Source organism: Notechis scutatus, chromosome 1 (genome assembly GCF_049901735.1).
Source record: "Notechis scutatus isolate UNSWTSFEM ecotype Mainland chromosome 1, rNotScu1.2, whole genome shotgun sequence".
Lineage (NCBI taxonomy): Eukaryota > Metazoa > Chordata > Lepidosauria > Squamata > Elapidae > Notechis > Notechis scutatus.
The window spans coordinates 93,339,857-93,347,230 of NC_142009.1; positions in this window are offsets into that span (position 1 = coordinate 93,339,857).

Here is a 7,374-nt window from a genome sequence, read left to right on the forward strand (position 1 = left end):
GCTTCTTTCCACTTCTTTCTTCTTCTGCTTTTGGCTGCACGCAAGGAAAGCAGCAAAAGTCTTTCTTTCTCTCCCCCAAACTCTGCCAGAAACGAGTCTTTGGGACCCTACAAGGCATCCTGCTCCAAGAGGCTGCACCGGTGTGACAAGTCTCACAAAGACTCATTTCTGGTGGAGTCTGGGGGAGAGAAAAAAAGACTTCTGCTCCTTCTGCACCTTTCCTTGCATGAAGCCAAAAGTCTCTCTCTCCCCCTGAGAACAGAGCTGGAGACGGTATCCTACAATCCCAAATAAGGAATGATCGATTGGTAGGAAAACAGGGTGGGGAATTTTCCTGCAGACTTTTTTGGGGATTTTCCCAGGGTCTCTGGTCCACGGGATTTAAAATTGTGAGTTTGGTGGTCTCTGAGGTCCAAAAGGTTGGCGACCCCTATCTTAAAGGCTTTGAGAATACTGGATCAGAACATTGGAAAAAATAAAAAAACAGAATACCTAGATATAAAATGGCTGCCATGGTGGAAGGGAGGGAGGGAGGGAGGAAGGAAGGAAGGAGTCAAAGCAAATTGATGAGGCTGTAGCTTCTTAACTCTTACAGCTTCTCTCTCTCAGTGGGAGGAGGGAAGATACATAGGCTCCGACATGAAATATAGACTATATCCATTTTTTATTTTGTAAGAGTGCCTAAGATGACTATAGGAAGCCTAGGGGAAATCCTGTAAAAACCAAATGGATAATGCCTGACACTTTATTTTGCAGCATACACGGTTTCCACTTAAAAATTAGAAGTTACCAGTGAAAGCATATTGATTTAATCAAATGAGAGGAGTCTGATAAGAACCAAGGGCATGACTTAGACACAATATATATGGGGACCACATTTCCTATTCCTGATTCAGATTGGTTGGTTTGTTTTTATTTATTTTTTCTAATTTCAGATGGGATTGATTTTAAAAACCCAGTTTATTAAAATAAACCAAATTGTACATATTATGTCACAACTATTATTATTTTTCCTTTCTCAGTTTAGGCGGGGTAAAAACATGCACAGCCCCCCCCAAGACACATTTTATTTTAATCAATCAAGAATCAATATGTCCAGGATAGGAGTTCAGCTTTTAGATAGATTGATCCTGACAATGTAAACAATGTCTTTGAGGAAATCCAGAATCAATTACATGCAGCCCTACAGGGATTCTCTTCCTTTTTGATGCTGCACAAAAATAAAAGAATACGGAATATGCAACAAATGTAGAATTACCTATTCTAGTTCACCAAACTCTCTTAGTTTGCCAGTGATTTCAAATGACGAAATGCTAATATTATCACAAAAACAGGATGATTTTGAATTTGGCTTAAATCACATCAGTCTTAATCACATTCAGTGCTAACACACTCTTTTTATTTTTACTGATAGGCATCCATTCCATATCAACCTTCTCTTTAACATTTCAATTTTTCATGGAAGCTTTTACTTGATAACACAACAAAGCAGGTGGGATTACATGTTGTAACCTATACTTTAGCCCCATCAATGCTCTAACCCAGTTCATGGGTATTTCTCTAGCAACCGTTCATCAACCATTTTTGAATTATAGGTTTCTTTGTTTTCCAGATAAGGAAATCACAATTACTTGACTTGGTCTGGACACTCCAATACAAAAAATGCTGAGGTCCTAAAAGAATGCAGAGAAGAGCAACAAAGATAATAAGGGGTCTGCAGGCTAAATGGTATCATGAACAGCTAAGGGAAACAGGTATGAACGAAGAGAAACTTAGGGGTGACATGATAACTGTCTTCCTATACTTGAAGGACCAGTCAAGAGACAAGGAGGTTGATTTATTCTCCATAGCACCTGCAGGCAGGAGAAGAAACAATGGGTCATTGCTCATTGGAAAGAGATTCAACCTGGAACTAAGAAGGAATATTTTTTGACAATGAGAACAATTAATCAAAGGAACAGCTTGCCTTCCAGTGTTGTGGGTTCTCCAACTGGAAGTTTTCAAGAAAAGATTGGACAACCATTTGTCAGGATAGTATAAGGATTCCTGCCTTGAGCAAGTCTAGAACGGGGGTCTTCAAACATGACAGCTTTAAGACTTGTGGACTTCAACTCCCAGAATTCCTCCTCCAGTCATGTTAGCTCAGGAATTCTAGGAGTTAAAGTTCACAAGCCTTAAACTTGCCAAGTTTGAAGACCCTTGGTCTAGAAGAGCTCTAAGGTCCTTTCTAACATTATGATACTATGACATTAATATAAAGACTGAATAAATAAGAGATTTTCAAACTGAATTTTCTCATTGAAGAAGAATCAACATTAAAGTTGGATGAGCTATAAGTATGATGTGAAATGACAGATTGACAAGAAGGAATTTGATTAGATCTGGATGGCTGAGACTGTTTTGATTAGACTTGATTAGATCTGGATTCAACAAGAGCGTTGTTATGAAATCAGAGTTAGTAGTTGTGAGTCCAGACTTGTTGGGATTAAGCAAACAAGCTGGTTCATAAAAGTCTAACAGTGTGATTGCCTCTTGGTGCTAGGAGTAGCTAATCAAAGCAAGAATTATTTAACCGTGGCTTTTTTAAGCCTTACAACTAAGTGGAATCACTGCTTTTCTCATAAAATATAATCTTAAACTGAGAATACAACAAATCTCTAGTTTCTAATTCAGGCTTGTTCAAAGAACAACAAAACAAGGATCTTGTTTTGACACAATGCTAAGCAAGATACGCATGGATCTAACAAATATACTGTGCTAATCATGCCCCCAGAAAGAGCCAAAATTGGCAAAATATACTGGTATTTTTTAACATCATAATAAAAATTCTGGCTTATTATAAAGTGTGACCAGCCTGCCAATGGGCAAATAGCTAAGCCTTGGCTCTTTCTTTCCAACATGGAAATATTATAAATAGTATATAATTAAATTTGTAATGTGCTTTGCATGTTTAAAATATTAAAAATGATAACATTTTGCAAATGGTTTAACCTGAGACTTGGTTGAACTATATTGCCTACTAGAAGAGCAAATAGACAAAAATGTTGTTTTGATGACCTCTAGTGGAAGAAACATGAATATATTTTATATTGTTCCTGTTCATCCCTAATGAAAAACACTGCTTGTTTCTTTCATATTATCATTTTTTGGTGCCAAGGATGAGTACAGGAACTGGTACCCAAGAACTCATAAACACACCGTTGCAAAAAAGGATCAAATAAAATCTCTGAAGAAATCCAAGAAGAAAACCCAACACTTTCCTGACAATGAGTTCCGATTCTATAAAACAAAATCACAGTAATCCTATTGAGATGTGTTATACAGAAGATATTTCTTTCCACCTGGGATAATGTTCAGGCCACAAACAATGCTCACGGATGTGCAGAATTATTCCCTTTGGAGAGGAATATATGCTCACTTGAAATATATGCAAGGAGGGGATAACTTCAAAAAATACAGGTTCCTGGTCTAAATATTTCCAAATTAATCCCCCCTCCATCAAATTATGTAACTCAGCCATGCAGTTCAGCCGAAGTGAGTATGAAAATCCACCCGAATTTACACTTCATTATATGGAATCTAATTATTCAGCACACATGAGCAGTTATTTATAGGGAAGATCAATCTCAAGTAATAAGATCAATCTCAAGTAATAACTAAGTTGATCTTTCCTTGATTTTTAACAAGCTTAGATCTCACACCATATGAAACACATTAAAGGAGGGAGAATTTGTTTTAATGGACAATGGTACTTAATTATAGTTATATTTCATTATAGCTGTTGTTCTTTAACTTCTGTTTGGAAATATCTATTGAAGGCAGGTTGCAATTTACTAAACCTTCAGTTGAAGCCTTCATCTGTTTTTTAGTCTGACAGAATACACAATATAGATTACAATGGTGATTTCCACTACAAAGTGCTATGAAGGACTCATACAGTAAACAACAAAAACCCAGCATTACTTCAAAGACTAAAATGTTCTCCTACATGAAAAGTCTGTGATTGGCAAATCGTTCTTTCATCAACAAAGAAGTTTCTAGATTTTGTGTTTTCTAGTTTTTGAACTAAATTAGAAAAAGAAAAAGGAGGGGGGAAGCTGACATCCTGGAATTCATATAAATCATACAGTTTAATTTATAAACTATGAGGCATGATCAAATCCTAAAAGTTGTTGCAGCTACCCATGTCACATGATAGTGATATGGGCTGCATATAAATTTAATAAATAATAATAATAACCAGAGATGTAAAAATTGTTGATAAGAAAGACAAAAAGGTGTGGATGTGTTAGTACTTAGACTATCAGCAGAACATAAGAGAAAGAACTGGAGAAAAATCACAAAATAAAAAGACCTGCAAACAGAAGTAGAACAAGTGTGACAAAAGAAAGCCAAGATAGGACCTGAAGTGAATATGAAAATCTACTTGAATTTACACTTCATTATATGGAGTCTAATTATGAAGCCGAAGTTGAACTTAATTTTTTAACAAGCTTAGATCTCACACCATGTGAAAGGAAATACATGAAAAGAGGGAGAATTTGTTCTGGTACAATCCCAAAACAATTGGAGCACCTGAACACATCAACATTGACAAAAATCATTATCAGTCAATTGCAAAAGGCAGCAAATACTTGGAACTGCTTATATCCTATGATTATACCTCTAACACCATCAAACAATAATGTTTGCTTATCCCAGGTCCTTGGGAATGACTTAGTAGGTGGATAAAAATGCCAAATCCAATCTAAACATGCAACAAACCACAGTTATATTTTTTTCTGGTCTGGTTTTGATCAGTGGTAGAATTCAAATAATTTAACAACCAGTTCTCTACCCTAATGATTTCTTCCAACACCCAGTTCACCAAACTGCTCAGAAACTTAACAATCGGTTCTCCCGAAGTAGTGTGAACTGACTGAATCCCACCACTGGTTTCGATCCTTGCAATATATTTCACGTTCAAGTGTCTTCACTGGATTTGGTTGTATTGCGCTGTTCTTGTTATCCTTTACAGTAGTTTGTTGCTGAATAGATTGTGCTGAATGCATTTGCAAAAGACAGCTCTATATTGTTTAGCTATCTGAAGACGCCAATATTACATTCCAACAAATTCTACATATATACTTGCACCTTTTGGGGCTACACCTAATCATAGTGAATATTTTGAAAATAATACACTTTTGTCAATATTTGCTGTAGAGAAAATCAATATAACCAGGCTAGACAGCGAGAGAGCAAAAGTTCTAGTCCTGCCTTAAGTACAAAGAAAGCTGAGTGGACTTGTACAGTCAGTCCTTCTCAACGTTAGGAAGAAGACAAGGGCAAGTCGTTTCTGAAATCTTGACAAGAAAAATGCAGGGACTAGTCCAGGCAGCCACCCAGAGTCAACAATGACTCAAAAACGTACAAAAAAAATGTCCATCAGCTGTAATAGGTATATGACATTGGTTTGGAGAGTACGGTATGAACTACGGTATATCAGGGTTTGTTTAGCAAGGGTCTGTCTTCTCATTGGAAATATATTGCTCATTGAGTTATATGCTTGTTTGTCCTGAATATATGTAGTCGCATCTTCCCTCATCCACCGTTTGGTTGACCGTAAGTACTCAGTGAATGTTTTGGGTTTAATGACATTTTCTAAGAATTTCTCAGTTGAAAAATTCAACATTGCATGCGTGTCCTCTCTTTATTTCCATTTGTTTTTTTGCCGCTTGAATAGCATGAATACTTTAAAGCCTTGATAACAAAGGAATAATACAGATAGTCCTTGACTCACATCCATTTGTTTAGCGACTGTTTCAAAGTTACAACAGCACTGAAAAAAGTGACTTACTGTATGACCAGGTGCTTATGAAAACCATACTTATGATTACTGCAATATCCCCATGGTCAAAATCAAAATGATCAAAATGATCAAAATCCAGGTCTTAGCAACTACCATGTATCTATGACAATTGCAATGTCTCACGGTTATGTAATTACCGGTGGTGGGTTTCAAAGTGGTTTACCACCAGTTTTGTGGCTGTGGCTTGGTGGGCATGCTTTGTGCATGTACATAGACTTTGCACACACGCACGTGCCAAACGCGTGCTTTGCGCACATGCAGAGGCTTTCAGACTCACCTCCTGCAATCCTGCACTTTCCCTGTGTCTTCAATAGCTGACCTGCAGCAATCTGCTGTGCCGCACAAAGCAGCTGCGCTTCAAAAGCAAGAAATAAAGGTCAGTATGGGAGCCTGGGTGGGCAGGTGGGCCCAACAGCTGATCATTGGAGCAAAACGGTTCAATCCCCACTGATCTTCGGAGCTATCGGCTCGGCAGAACTGGGTCGAACTGGTAGCATCCCGCCTTTGGTAATTACCATTTGCAACATCCCAGCCAACTTCTGAAAAACAGTGTCAAGGGGGGAAGCTAGTCATTCACTTAATTTCTACACTATTAACAACTGCAGTGATTCACTTAACAACTGAGTCAAGAAAGATCATAAAATTGAGCACAATTCATTTAACAATTGCTTTGCTTAGCAATGGAAATTCTGGTCCCAATTGTAGTTATGAATTGAAGAATGGAAGATGTAATGATGTCTTCATTTTTTTCATACAGTGCAACATTTGCCCTTCAGTAGTGACTTTTTTTCCTGTTCTACCCTGCAGTACAGAAAGTAGGGAAGGAAGTTGCATCTGAGTACAAATATTGATTTTAAAAAAATAATTACAGGTCCCATTGTTGAATTGGAAAAAATATTTTATAGACGAACCTTTCCTTTGAATTACTCTTTGAAAATAATGGGACCACATCGGAAGTACAATTAAAGTTCTTCTTGATGAACAGCTACTCATTTTTCTATAGAGGTTCCCTTTCATCTCGGTCACAATTGTCCCAAAGGCACTTTTATTTAAAGGCACTTGGACTTTCTGATTTTTTCTTTAAGATATTTCAGTTCTCATCCAAGAAGCTTCTTCAGTGCTTATTAAGATAGGCTTGAGATACAGAAGGATCTTGACAGACTTGAACACTGGGTGCTATCTAAAAGTAAGGCTCTACATTTAGGCAAGAAAAATCAAATGCACAGGTACAGTTTATGTGGCACCCTGCTCAACAGTAGTAACTGTGAGAGGGATCTTGGAGTCCTAGTGGACAATCATTTAAATATGAGCCAGCAGTCTGCTGCAACTGCCAAAAAAGCCAACATAGTTCTAGGCTGCATAAACAGAGCGACAGAATCAAGATCATGTGAAATGTTAATACCACTTTATAATGCCTTGCTAAGGCTACACTTGGAATACTGCATTCAGTTTTGGTTGCCATGATGTAAAAAAAGATGTTGAGACTCTAGAGTGCAGAGAAGAGCAACAAAGTTGGTTAGGGGACT